Genomic DNA, 13,781 nt, shown 5'->3' with positions numbered 1-13,781 from the left:
TGCTGATTGTTATAAAAAAAATCGTTACTTCGAAATCGTTAATCGTACGATCGGGCCAATAATCGCCTCGTGTAAACTTAGCATTAGTCTAAGGATCCTATTACACCAACAGATATGTGACCAATTTATCTGACAGATTTTTGAAGCCAAAACCAGGAACTGACTATAAACAGGTCATATAGGAAAGATTGGGATTTCTCCTCTTCTCACATCCATTCCTGGCTTTGGCTTTAAAAATCTTTTAGATAAATTAGTCAGAAATGTGTTGGTGTAATAGCGCCCTTAGGCTGTGTTTACATGGAGCAGTGCATTTGCTATCCTGTATGATTGCTGGGGTTTTGAATGCTGGGACCCCCAGCTACTGTATTTTAAAAACAGATGCACGCTGCCACTGTACAATAGTCTGCAGTGTAATGAGATGTTCTGCAACAGCTTCGAGCAGACATAGAAATGGCAGGAGTGCTGGGGGAGAGGAGAGATGCTGTTGAAAAAGACTGAAGCAGGTCAGAACGCGTGTAGTGTTATGTTACTGATGATGTATGAATAAATTCTATGTTAAAGAGCAAGCAGCGAGTGCCAGGATTTTCTTCATATTGGGGGAGAGGAGTAGGCAGAATCGGAGGACTGTGATGAAGAGCTAAGGGAAAGTGGCAGGGCTGTGGAGTCGGTAAGTTGCAGCTCCGACTCCAACTCTGTCTCCTGAATTTTATCAGGGTCTGAGTCCAGCTTCTTCATAAATGGCCAGTCAGACACCAGGGGACTAAAGGCCCTATTCCATGGACCGACCGAGAGGAGCAAATGATCGCTATTCCATGCGGCAGCAGCAAGCGGGTGAGTCCGGGGGAAGCTGCGGGGAGCAGCCCATAGCATACAGCAGCGGTCTGCTGCTGCCGCTCCTATTCCACGGTGCGATGGCAGCAGATCGCTGCCGTATAAGTCATTTGTCTTTCAACATGTTTGAAAGACAAACGACACAACGATCAGCCGACATGAACGATGTCGGCTGATCGTTGCCTTCTATTCCACGGGACGATTATCGGCCGAATACGAACGATAATCGTTCCGTGGAAAAGGGCAGTTATTTATCACACTGGTGTAAAGTGGATCTGGCTCAGTAGCTTCTCCCTAATGTCCTTCATGATTCTGGGGTGACTTCTGAGTGAATAAACATATAAAGCAGCTTCTCCTGTGTGTGCAGTGGATGCAGCCAGTCTCCAGCCTCCATGTCCTAAAGAACTCAAAACTAGACTAGATGGAGCAGGTGGTCTTTCCCTGCTGACAGTCTTCCATGTTTCTAACTAAATATTCACCACACACAAAGAAACACCGCTAACAATGCCAGATACCTGTGATATAGAGCTCAGACATAGGCCCAGATTGAACAGCTCTCTATCAGCATTTGTGCTCCTGAATCATCATGGCCCTAAAGGAACTACCAGCTCAGCTATGATATCACAGGATCGGAAGCCCAGTGTGGGTCCATGAGCCATGATGCTGCACTGCGGGGTACAGGGCAGGTAAATAGCACTTCTTTTTTATGATCCCATCACCCCCTGCACCCCTGGACTTTTCACTGTTGCCCAGAATACCCCTTTAGTTTCTGCCTCTCTCTCTTAAACACACAAAGCCTTCTGCAGCCGTAGCATACACACACACAGAGACACACAGCCTGCTGCAGCCATAGCTCACAGACACACAGCCTGCTGCAGCCATAGCATACACACACACACAGACACGCAGCCTGCTGCAGCCATAGCACAGACACGCAGCCTGCTGCAGCCATAGCACACACACACACAGCCTGCTGCAGACATAGCACACACACACAGCCTGCTGCAGCCATAGAATACACACACACAGCCTGCTGCAGCCATAGAATGCACACACACAGCCTGCTGCAGACATAGAATACACACACACAGCCTGCTGCAGCCATAGAATACACACACACAGCCTGCTGCAGACATAGAATACACACACACAGCCTGCTGCAGCCATAGAATACACACACACAGCCTGCTGCAGCCATAGAATACACACACACAGCCTGCTGCAGCCATAGAATACACACACACAGCCTGCTGCAGCCATAGAATACACACACACAGCCTGCTGCAGCCATAGAATACACACACACACAGCCTGCTGCAGCCAGAGAATACACACACACACACAGCCTGCTGCAGCCATAGAATACACACACACAGCCAGCTGCAGCCATAGCGCACACACAGCCTGCTGCAGCCATAGAATACACACACACACACACACACACACACACACACAGCCTGCTGCAGCCATAGAATACACACAGCCTGCTGCAGCCATAGAATACACACACACACAGCCTGCTGCAGCCATAGAATACACATAGCACACACACACGGCCTGCTGCAGCCATAAAATACACACACACACACACACACACACACACAGCCTGCTGCAGCCATAGAATACACACACACAGCCTGCTGCAGACATAGCACACACACACACACACAGCCTGCTGCAGCCATAGAATACACACACACAGCCTGCTGCAGACATAGCACACACACACAGCCTGCTGCAGCCATAGAATACACACACAGCCTGCTGCAGCCATAGAATACACACACACAGCCTGCTGCAGACATAGAATACACACACACACACACACAGCCTGCTGCAGCCATAGAATACACACACACACAGCCTGCTGCAGACATAGCACACACACACACACACAGCCTGCTGCAGCCATAGAATACACACACACACAGCCTGCTGCAGACATAGAATACACACACACACACACACAGCCTGCTGCAGACATAGAATACACACACACAGCCTGCTGCAGCCATAGAATACACACACACACAGCCTGCTGCAGACATAGCACACACACACACAGCCTGCTGCAGCCATAGAATACACACACACACACAGCCTGCTGCAGACATAGCACACACACACAGCCTGCTGCAGCCATAGAATACACACACACACAGCCTGCTGCAGACATAGAATACACACACACAGCCTGCTGCAGACATAGCACACACAGCCTGCTGCAGCCATAGAATACACACACACACACAGCCTGCTGCAGCCATAGAATACACACACACAGCCTGCTGCAGACATAGAATACACAAACACAGCCTGCTGCAGACATAGCACACACAGCCTGCTGCAGACATAGAATACACACACACACACAGCCTGCTGCAGCCATAGAATACACACACACAGCCTGCTGCAGCCATAGAATACACACACACAGCCTGCTGCAGACATAGCACACACACACACAGCCTGCTGCAGCCATAGAATACACACACACAGCCTGCTGCAGCCATAGAATACACACACACAGCCTGCTGCAGACATAGCACACACACACACAGCCTGCTGCAGCCATAGAATACACACACACACAGCCTGCTGCAGACATAGCACACACGCACAGCCTGCTGCAGACATAGCACACACAGCCTGCTGCAGACATAGAATACACACACACACACACACACAGCCTGCTGCAGCCATAGAATACACACACACACACAGCCTGCTGCAGACATAGAATACACACACACAGCCTGCTGCAGACATAGCACACACAGCCTGCTGCAGCCATAGAATACACACACACACAGCCTGCTGCAGCCATAGAATACACACACACAGCCTGCTGCAGACATAGAATACACAAACACAGCCTGCTGCAGCCATAGAATACACACACACAGCCTGCTGCAGACATAGCACACACAGCCTGCTGCAGCCATAGAATACACACACACACAGCCTGCTGCAGCCATAGAATACACACACACAGCCTGCTGCAGACATAAAATACACACACACAGCCTGCTACAGCCATAGAATACACACACACAGCCTGCTGCAGACATAAAATACACACACACAGCCTGCTGCAGCCATAGAATACACAAACACAGCCTGCTGCAGACATAGCACACACGCAGCCTGCTGCAGCGATAGAATACACACACACAGCCTGCTGCAGACATAAAATACACACACACAGCCTGCTGCAGCCATAGAATACACAAACACAGCCTGCTGCAGACATAGCACACACGCAGCCTGCTGCAGCCATAGAATACACACACACACAGCCTGCTGCAGACATAGCGCGCGCACACACACACACACACACACACACACACACACACACAGCCTGCTGCAGCCATAGAATACACACACAAACACACATACACACAGCCTGCTGCAGACATAGCGCGCACACACACACACACACACAGCCTGTTGCAGCCATAGGACACACACAAACACAGCCTGCTGCAGCCAAAGAACACACACAAACACAATCTTTAACCAGAGAGAAAACAATACACTGAGGTGAGGGATTACTTCTACACTACTTATGGCTTCTCCTCCTTTATATTACACAGGATATCTTCATATTTAAAAAATGTAGAAATGTAGATATGACAGAAATTTATTAAACAAGAAAAACTGAAATATCACATGGTATTCACCCTTTTGAGCCAGTACAGAGCTTCTTGGGAATGATGCAACTAGTTTTTCACACCTGGATTTGGGGATCCTCTGCCATTCTTCCTTGCAGATTCTCTCCAGTTCCCTCATGTTGGATGGTGAACGTTGGTGGACGCCATTTTCAAGTCTCTCCAGAGATGCTCAATTGTTTAGGTCAGGGCTCTGGCTGGGCCAGTCAAGAATGGTCTCAGAATTGTTCTGAAGCCACTGCTTTATTTTAGCTGTGTGCTTAGGGTCATTGTCTTGTTGGAAGATGAAACTTCATCTTTCCTTCAATTGTAAGTAGTTGTCCTGTCCCTGCAGCTGAACCCCCCATTGCATGACGTTGCCACCACCATGTTTCACTGTTGGGATTGTATTGGGCAGGTGATGAGCTGTGCGTGGTTTTTGCCACATATACCGCTTTAACAGCAAAAAATCAAATTCAATCTTCATCTCATCAAACCAGAGAATCTTATTTTTCATAGTCTGGGAGTCCTTGAGTCCTTCATGTGTTTTTTTTGTTTGTTTTTTGCAGACTGTATGCAGGCTTCCATATGCCTTGTACTGAGGAAAAGCTTCTGTCGGCACCCCGACTTGTGGAGGGCACCAGTGAGAGTTGACTTTGTGGAACTTTCTCCCATCTCCTTACTGCATCACTGGAGCTCTGCCACAGTGACCTTGGGGTTCTTCTTTACCTATCTCACCAAGGTGAAGATGAATGCGGCAGAGTACAGAGAGATCCTAGATAAAAACCTCTTCCAGAGTGCTCTGGACATCGGACTGGGCCCGAAGGTTCATCTTCCAACAAAACAATGACCCTAAGCACACAGATAAAATAGCAAAGCAGTGGCTTCAGAACAACTCAGACCATTGCTGACTGGCCCAGCCAGAGCCCTGACCTAAACCAAATCCATGTGTGAAAATCTTGTTGCATCATTCCCAAGACGACTCATGGCTGTAATAGCTCAAAAGGATGCTTCTATACTGAAGCAAAGGGTCTGAATTAGAGATGAGTGAAGGTTCGAGTCGATCTGAACCCGAACGTTCGGTATTTGATTAGCGGGGGCTGCTGAAGTTGGATAAAGCTCTAAGGTTGTCTGGAAAACATGGATACAGCCAATGACTACACCCATGTTTTCCACATAGCCTTAGGGCTTTATCCAAGTTCAGCAGCCACCGCTAACCGAATGCCAAAAGTTCGGGTTCGGATGTACTCGAGTATGCTCGAGGTTCACTCATCTCTAGTCTGAATACTTATGACCATGAGTTCAGCTTTTCTTGTTTAATAAATTTGCAAAAATATCTACATTTCTGTTTGTTTATTTTTCTGTCAAGATGGGGTCCTGAGAGTACATTAATGATTAAAAAGAAAAACTTTTTTCAACTTACCAAATGGCTTCAATGAAAAATTTAAAGGGGTCTCAATACTTTCTGTACCCACTGTATAAGCAACTATTCATGTATAACAACAAAATTGTACTTTATACAACAATCCTCCACACTGGTCATACTCCACAAAGTCTTAACTGGTAATCCATATGCAAAAAGTGTAAGCCTTATTTATTGCTTGTGGTCCATTTAGTAGTGTCCCTCTTCATTAGCGAAAGCACATACAATACTTCAAATGCAGGGCTGATTTATTCCACAGTACATTGTACTTAAATCGCTCACTAGCTGATGCATTTCCCCAATGTCCAAACCATCTGGACATCCTTGCTGCATTTGAAGTATTGTGAGTATGTGATTTCTCTTATGAAGAGGGACACTACGAAACAGACTACAAGCAATAAATAAGGTACAGGCGTACACGTTGGCAGTACCACACTTGCATATGGATAAGCAACTGTGTGGAACTACTGCCATCTGGTGGACATTTAATTATATGAAGTAAAATTGATTATACGAATTCTCTGCTTATTTCAGAATGAGGGGGTCATGTATTATCATTGTTTACTTTTTATGTGCCCTTGATTCCAGAGCAGTGTATAAGTGACAAGGGTTAAAAGTGCTCTCTGCTGCCACCTCTGTCAGTGGCAGCAGAGGTGTAGCTAAAAATGGCTAAAAGGGAGTAGCCTCTTGTGGCCAGAGGCATAGTGCTGCCTCTGGCCAGAAGATTGATTGGCAAGGTGGGGGTCCAATGACACCTTACCCTGTCAATCACTGCCCCAGATTTAACTACAACCAGTCAGGAGATCTTGAAGTTAAAAAGACATTTGCAGCACCCCGATGTGCCAGGCTCAATAGCAGTGGCATGGTCTGCCTTCATGGCAGCTACGCCAATGCATGACAGGAACTGTCCAGAGCAGGAGAGGTTTTCCCTGGGCAGTTACTGTCAGGGACAGAAGTGGCAGCAGAGACACTGTGTCAGAATGGAAAGAATACACCACTTCCTGTAGGAAATACAGCAGCTGATAAGTACTGAGATATTTTTTTAATAAAAGAAAATTTCAAGTACTGGAACACCTGAGATTTGTAAATATACTTAATTTACAAACCTGTTTAACCCTTAGACGACCCAGGGCGTATAGTTACGCCATGGAAGTCTGTCCCCAGACGACCTAGGGCGTAACTATACGTCCTGGGTGTTTCTCCGGCTATGAATCGCGCTACGGAGTGGAGCGCGCTTCATAGCAGGTGGGCGGCGGCTGCAATCAGCAGCCGGCACCTCACCGTTTATGACACGCTGCAGCGATCGCGCTGCCGCGTGTCATTAAGTCCTTAAACGCCGCAGCGTTTAAGTGTAAGTGACAGGGGGAGCGCCCTGTCACTTACCGATCGGGACCCCCGCAGTGTGACTGCGGGGATCCCGAACGTTAAAACGGACCGCCGGAGGTCTCTCACCTGCCTCCGTGCGGTCCGATCGGCGATCTGCTGCACTGAGCCTGCACAGGCAGGCTCAATGAGCAGATCGCCGATAACACTGATCAATGCTATGCCTATGGCATAGCAATGATCAGTGTAAAAATCAAAGTACTGTATGTAAAAGTCCCCCAAAGGGACTTCAAATGTGTAAAAAAAAAAGTTAAAAACACTAACACACTACCCCAAAACCCCTCCCCCAATAAAAGCTGAAATCACCCCCCTTTCCCATTATATAAATAAAACATATAAAAATAAATAAACAAATAAACATATAATATACCGTAGCGTGCGTAATTGTCCAATCTATTAAAATATAATAAGCTTCATTGCGAACGGTGAACGGCGTACACGAAAAGAGGGAAATTACCGATTTAATGTTACATTATATATATAAAAAAAAAAAATAAAAAGTGATCAAAACGTCCGATCTTCACAAATATGGTATTAATAAAAGCTAGAGATCATGGCGGAAAAAATTACACCCCATACCGCCCCATAGGTAAAAAAATAAAACTGTTATAAGAGTCACAATAGGGCCATTTTATTAATAATTAATTGCCAAAAAAAAGGATTTCATTTAAAAAAAATATATAACATTAGCGAATCTGTGTAACCTGCATATGGTTGTGTTCGGACTGACCTATAGAGTAATGGTATCATGTCGCTGTTACCATATAGTGCATTACATAGACACAGGAACCCCCCAAACGTTACCATATTGCATTCTTTATTTACGATTTCACCAATTTATATCTTCATAAATAATATTTTGTAATAATAATAATAATATTTGGGGTTCCATTATACATGTTATGGTAAAATGAAAGACGCCATTACAAAGTACAACTATTCCTGTAACAAATAAGCACTTACATGGCCTTGTAGATAGAAAACTGAGAGTGCTAGAGCTCTTAGAAGGGGAGGAGGGAAAAACGGAAACACTAAGATCAAAATTTGCGCGGTCCACTGGGTCATTTTGGGCCTGGTCCTCAAAGGGTTAACTTTTTGAAACCAGCTGATTTGAGAGAAAAAAAAAATTCTTTTCACCAGAATACCCCTTTAATATATATAATACACATGTATGAATAGTGAGTATGCAAAAGAGGAGTCCGTGGAGCCTCATTGAAGAGTCTCAAAACACAGGACTAGCCAGATATCCCTCCAGGAAGGACCCAGCCAAGTGGCAGCTCCTGTCAGGAAACCACCAAATCCACCATATTAAGTGGCCCTATAAGTCAGTGTAATGACAAGGGATAAACCAAGGCTAGGTAACCATCCACAGACAGCTGTTTCGGGGTGTTGCCCCTCATCAGTGTGGAGCAGGATTCTGGCTAGGTGGGAGCAATGCCTAGTAGAGCCATAAGAGAAACAGATTGCTGAACTCAGGGAGAACAGCCAAATGACAACACTGCCGGCTGCTAATGAAAGCGCTCAATGCAGTGAAGTCCTAGGTGCATTGCCCCCTGAGAAACATGAGTATGCAAAAGAGGAGCACCTAGGACTTCACTGCATTGAGCGCTTTCATTAGCAGCCGGCAGTGTTGTCATTTGGCTGTTCTCCCTGAGTTCAGCAATCTGTTTCTCTTATGGCTCTACTAGGCATTGCTCCCACCTAGCCAGAATCCTGCTCCACACTGATGAGGGGCAACACCCCGAAACAGCTGTCTGTGGATGGTTACCTAGCCTTGGTTTATCCCTTGTCATTACACTGACTTATAGGGCCACTTAATATGGTGGATTTGGTGGTTTCCTGACAGGAGCTGCCACTTGGCTGGGTCCTTCCTGGAGGGATATCTGGCTAGTCCTGTGTTTTGAGACTCTTCAATGAGGCTCCACGGACTCCTCTTTTGCATACTCATGTTTCCCAGGGGGCAATGCACCTAGGACTTCACTGCATTGAGCGCTTTCGTTAGCAGCCGGCAGTGTTGTCATTTGGCTGTTCTCCCTGAGTTCAGCAATCTGTTTCTCTTATGTATGAATAGTGTCATCTATATGCTAGTCAGTCTTTCCTATTTCATGAGTTTATGTCACACTGAATCAGTTTCCTAGTTTTGGTGCAGACAGATGTAATTTGGCAGTAGGTATGTCTCAGTCTACTAGATTTTCTAACTAAGCCCTTCTTTTTGTAGAAAACATATGAAATAAAAAGAAACCAAAAATAAATGGAGATGTTAGTAGAAAAAGTACAGAATGTGTCTATAAATATGGTAAATGTTGTACGCATCACTTCTATGCCAGGATTAATTTGTGGCTGCCATTGTCTCCCCTAGTGCCCATAAAACATCCGTACCACTGATCACACCGACCACTTACTCACAAGGTTCAGCATAGTTTTGTTTTTTTAATGGTAGTTAACAGGGAAATCCAGCAAGCCTGGGATAACTGATTTCTGGAATAAATGGATACGGTAGATTGGTGTCCTATTAATATACTGTAACCCAACAGAACTCCTTGCTGAGAAAGGTGTTAGATGCTTAATGACAGACCTTCATGGGCAGTTTTCCTCTCAGGTCTAGGACTTAAAAGATAATTTTAACTGCATTTTGCATGTCAGTTTGTCTTGTAACAGTTGCTTTGAAAAGAAATCTGCAAATGAAATGTGGGGAGTTGGTACAGGCAGGTCATTCAAAGTATGTTCTAAATTATGCAAGACAAAGCCTTTGAAGAAAGGCTGTAGGTCAAAATCAACTCTCTCTATACACGGTCATATCTTTTACAATACACTGTCCCTTCGGGGTACAGTGTGCCATGGAAGGGTATATTCACACTGAGGAATAGGTGAGGAATTTAAGAGGAATCCGCTTCTAATTTCCGCTTGAAATTCCTCCTGTAAAATATGAACAGAGCAATGTCCCATTGTGTTTTCAATGGAATTTCCACTCTGTTGTTCAGGGTATAAACCCACACACCGTTTACACAGCGTATTTACTGCTACGATACGCAGCAAATACGCAACAAATACGCAGCAGATTAGATCTAAATAACTGAACACAGCATCAAATCTAAACCATCAAATCTGCTGCGTATTTGTTGCGTATCTGCTGCGTATACGGTGTGTGGGTTTGTACCCTTAGGTTACAAACCCACTTGCCGGATCTGCAGCGAGTCTCCTTGCTGCGTTTTTGCAGGGAGACTCGCTGCAGATCCCGGCCCTATACTTTCAATAGCAGAGAAAATTTTGTCTGCAGTCTGCCCCATTAACCCCCCAGCCGCCGGACATTATACATTACCCGGTCCCCGTTCCTGCTTGCTTCGGGGCTCCCGGTGTCTTCACGGCCCGCCCGGCCAATCAGTGTGCTGCGGCGGGGCAGCGCACTGATTGGCCGGGCGGAACGTGTCGGGAGCCGCTGAAGCAAGCAGGAGCCGGGATCAGGTAATGTATATCCTGCCCGCCCCCCTGCAGCCCCGATCGCCCCCAGCCCCCGGCCACACGATCGCCCCCAGCCCCGCAGCCCCCGGCCGCACGATCGCCCCCAGCCCCATGATCGCCCCCGATCGTGCGGTCGGGGGCTGCAGGCGATCGTGCGGCCGGGGGCTGCGGGGCGATCGTGCGGCCGGGGGCTGCGGGGCGATCGTGCGGCCGGGGGCTGCGGGGCGATCGTGCGGCCGGGGGCTGCGGGGCTGGGGGCGATCGTGCGGCCGGGGGCTGCGAGGCTGGGGGCGATCGTGCGGCCGGGGGCTGCGAGGCTGGGGGCGATCGTGCGGCCGGGGGCTGCGGGGCTGGGGGCGATCGTGCGGCCGGGGGCGATCGGGGCTGCAGGGGGGCGGGCAGGATATACATTACCTGATCCCAGCTCCTGCTTGCTTTCAGTGGTGAAATTGAAAAAAAAAAAACGCATTTCTTTTATTTGGGGGAAATGTGTTTTTACGCCATTCGCCCTGGGGTAAAACTGACTTGTTATGCATATTCCTCAAGTCGTTACGATTAAAATGATATATAACATGTATAACTTATATTGTATCTGATGGCCTGTAAAAAAATTCAAACCATTGTTAACAAATATACGTTCCTTAAAATCGCTCCATTCCCATGCTTATAACGCTTTTATCCTTTGGTCTATGGGGCTGTGTGAGGTGTCATTTTTTGCGCCATGATGTTTACTTTCTATCGATACCTTGATTGCACATATATGACTTTTTGATCGCTTTTTATTAAATTTTTTCTGGATTTGATGCAACCAAAAATGCGCAATTTTGCACTTTGGGATTTTTTTGCGCTGACGCCGTTTACCAAGCGAGATCAGTAATGTGATTAATTAATAGTTCGGGCGATTACGCACGCGGCGATAGCAAACATGTTTATTTATTTACTTTTATTTATAACCTGGGAAAAGGGGGGTGATTCTGACTTTTATTAGGGGAGGGGGCTTTTTACTTATAACAATACTTTTTTTTTTTACTTTTACACTTATACTAGAAGTCTCCCAGGGGGACTTCTAGTATAAGTGCACTGATCTCTCATAGAGATCTCTGCAGCATAGATATGCCGCAGAGATCCATGAGATAGGCACTCGTTTACTTCCGGCTGCTGCAGCCGGAAGTAAACGAGTGCCGAACCGGGGATGGCGCCATCTTGGAGCGGTCCCAGGCCGGCTTCAGAAACGGAGATCGCTCCTCCAGGATAACGTCCCGGGGGAGCGATCTCCGCCACTAGACACCAGGGATAAGCTGCGTCCGGTAATCAGATGCAGCTGTCATGTTTGACAGCTGCATCTGATTACTGTATTAGCGGGCACGGCGATCGGACCATGCCCGCTAATACCGGCGGTCCCGGGCTACAAGCGGCACCCGGGGTCGCCGCGCAGCCCCGCTCTGAACGCCCGCACCCGAGCGAGGACGTACAGTTACGTCCTCGTGCGGGAAAGGGTTAAAGGACCTGTGCAATGTTCAGAATGGACAAAATGTTCCAGTGGCATTCCTAATGATGAGGAGGGTGGGGAGGAGGGACAGAGAGGTTGTGCAAAGTTAGGGCACAGATACTCCCGTTTGGCACGGGCTTCAAGTTTAAAAGTATTTTTTTAGGACGATAACTGCATCATCTGCCGAACGGACCCCAGGACAGATCTTGGATTAAAAGCAGCTATCCGAAGGTACAAGCGGTTTGGGGGGTCAGATTGTGGGTACAGAGTCGCTTTAAAGTGACTGTCCGATTTAAGGGGGAAAAAAAAACAGGTATGTCTAGTTCTAGTTCACACCTACAGGATCCGCAGCAGATTTGATGGTGCAGATTTGATGCGGTGTTCTGTTATTTAAATGAAATCTGCTGCGGATCTGCAGCAGAAAATACGCTGTGCATCCGGTAAGTGTGACGAGAGGGGAAAAAGTGGCCATGTTTTTGTAGCACTGGATAACCCCTTTAAAGTGGGTATTCAACAGACAAATTCTTCCCCTCAAAACAAGAGAGTTCTCCACTTGAGTGACACATAAGATCTCATACTATTATGGACACAGGACAGAATTATTATTTTCAGACAACCACAGTCCATGAGGTAAGTATTACACCACTTCAGTTTACAGACTGGTCCACAAAAAAAATACTTTTGAGAATGCTTATATCACTCACCTAACTTTGCACTCACTAACACCTTTTTTTTTTTTTTTTTTCCTTTTTTTTCCCGCTTTTCCCAAACCATTGACCAGTCCTTCCATCAGCCCCTGGTGTTAGTGGTATCCATTGCCTGCTCCAGGAAGGAAGCCGTGGTGGAAGTTCTGATGGAAAGTTACCATAGGAAGTAATTATATACAGTAGTACCTGTCCATACATATCCAGTTACATTATTGAACCTTTTTCACACCAATCTGTCCTCCTATTGAGCACCCTCCAGAAAGGTGGTTCTGCAGATAGCTCCCTGACACACATTTTAATGTAAAATGTGTGATAGGTGACTGTCAACAGTCACACAGTGTTGTGTAGCAAGAGAAAGGAGGTGCCAGCCTTTCTGCCTCCACTCCAGTGATGGTACCGTCCATTTGACAAGAGTAAGTCCTTCCCGGTCATGTTTTTTTAAAACGTGCCTGGTTCCTTGTTTAGGGTAAAAAAGAGATTTTTATTCTGCAGCAGCCGAGTCAATGTGGCGTGGCCTAGAGTGTCTGTGCCCTAAGCCTGTCATAACTCTCCTCTCTTCCTTCCCTCCTAATCATTAGGAATGCCCCTTGGCAGGATTTCTCCTACTGATCACTTGCCTAAACAGTGCACATGTGACACTTTGGCTGACCGGCCTGTCAGCTCAGAGACCGATTTGAAGCTACAGCCGCGCTGCCGGGCAAGAGAAGACCAGGAGCATGGAGAGGTAACGTATAAGAGTTTAGGGCAAGGGCTGCACCGACATTGCTAACGATGTCCGTGCAGCCCTTGCTAAATGATCGAGACGTGTAACAGGCTCCGTAAACGAGTGCCAATCTAGC

Source organism: Dendropsophus ebraccatus, unplaced genomic scaffold (assembly GCF_027789765.1).
Source record: "Dendropsophus ebraccatus isolate aDenEbr1 unplaced genomic scaffold, aDenEbr1.pat pat_scaffold_1104_ctg1, whole genome shotgun sequence".
Classification (NCBI taxonomy): Eukaryota; Metazoa; Chordata; class Amphibia; order Anura; family Hylidae; genus Dendropsophus; species Dendropsophus ebraccatus.
Note: the sequence above shows the minus strand (reverse complement) of the source record.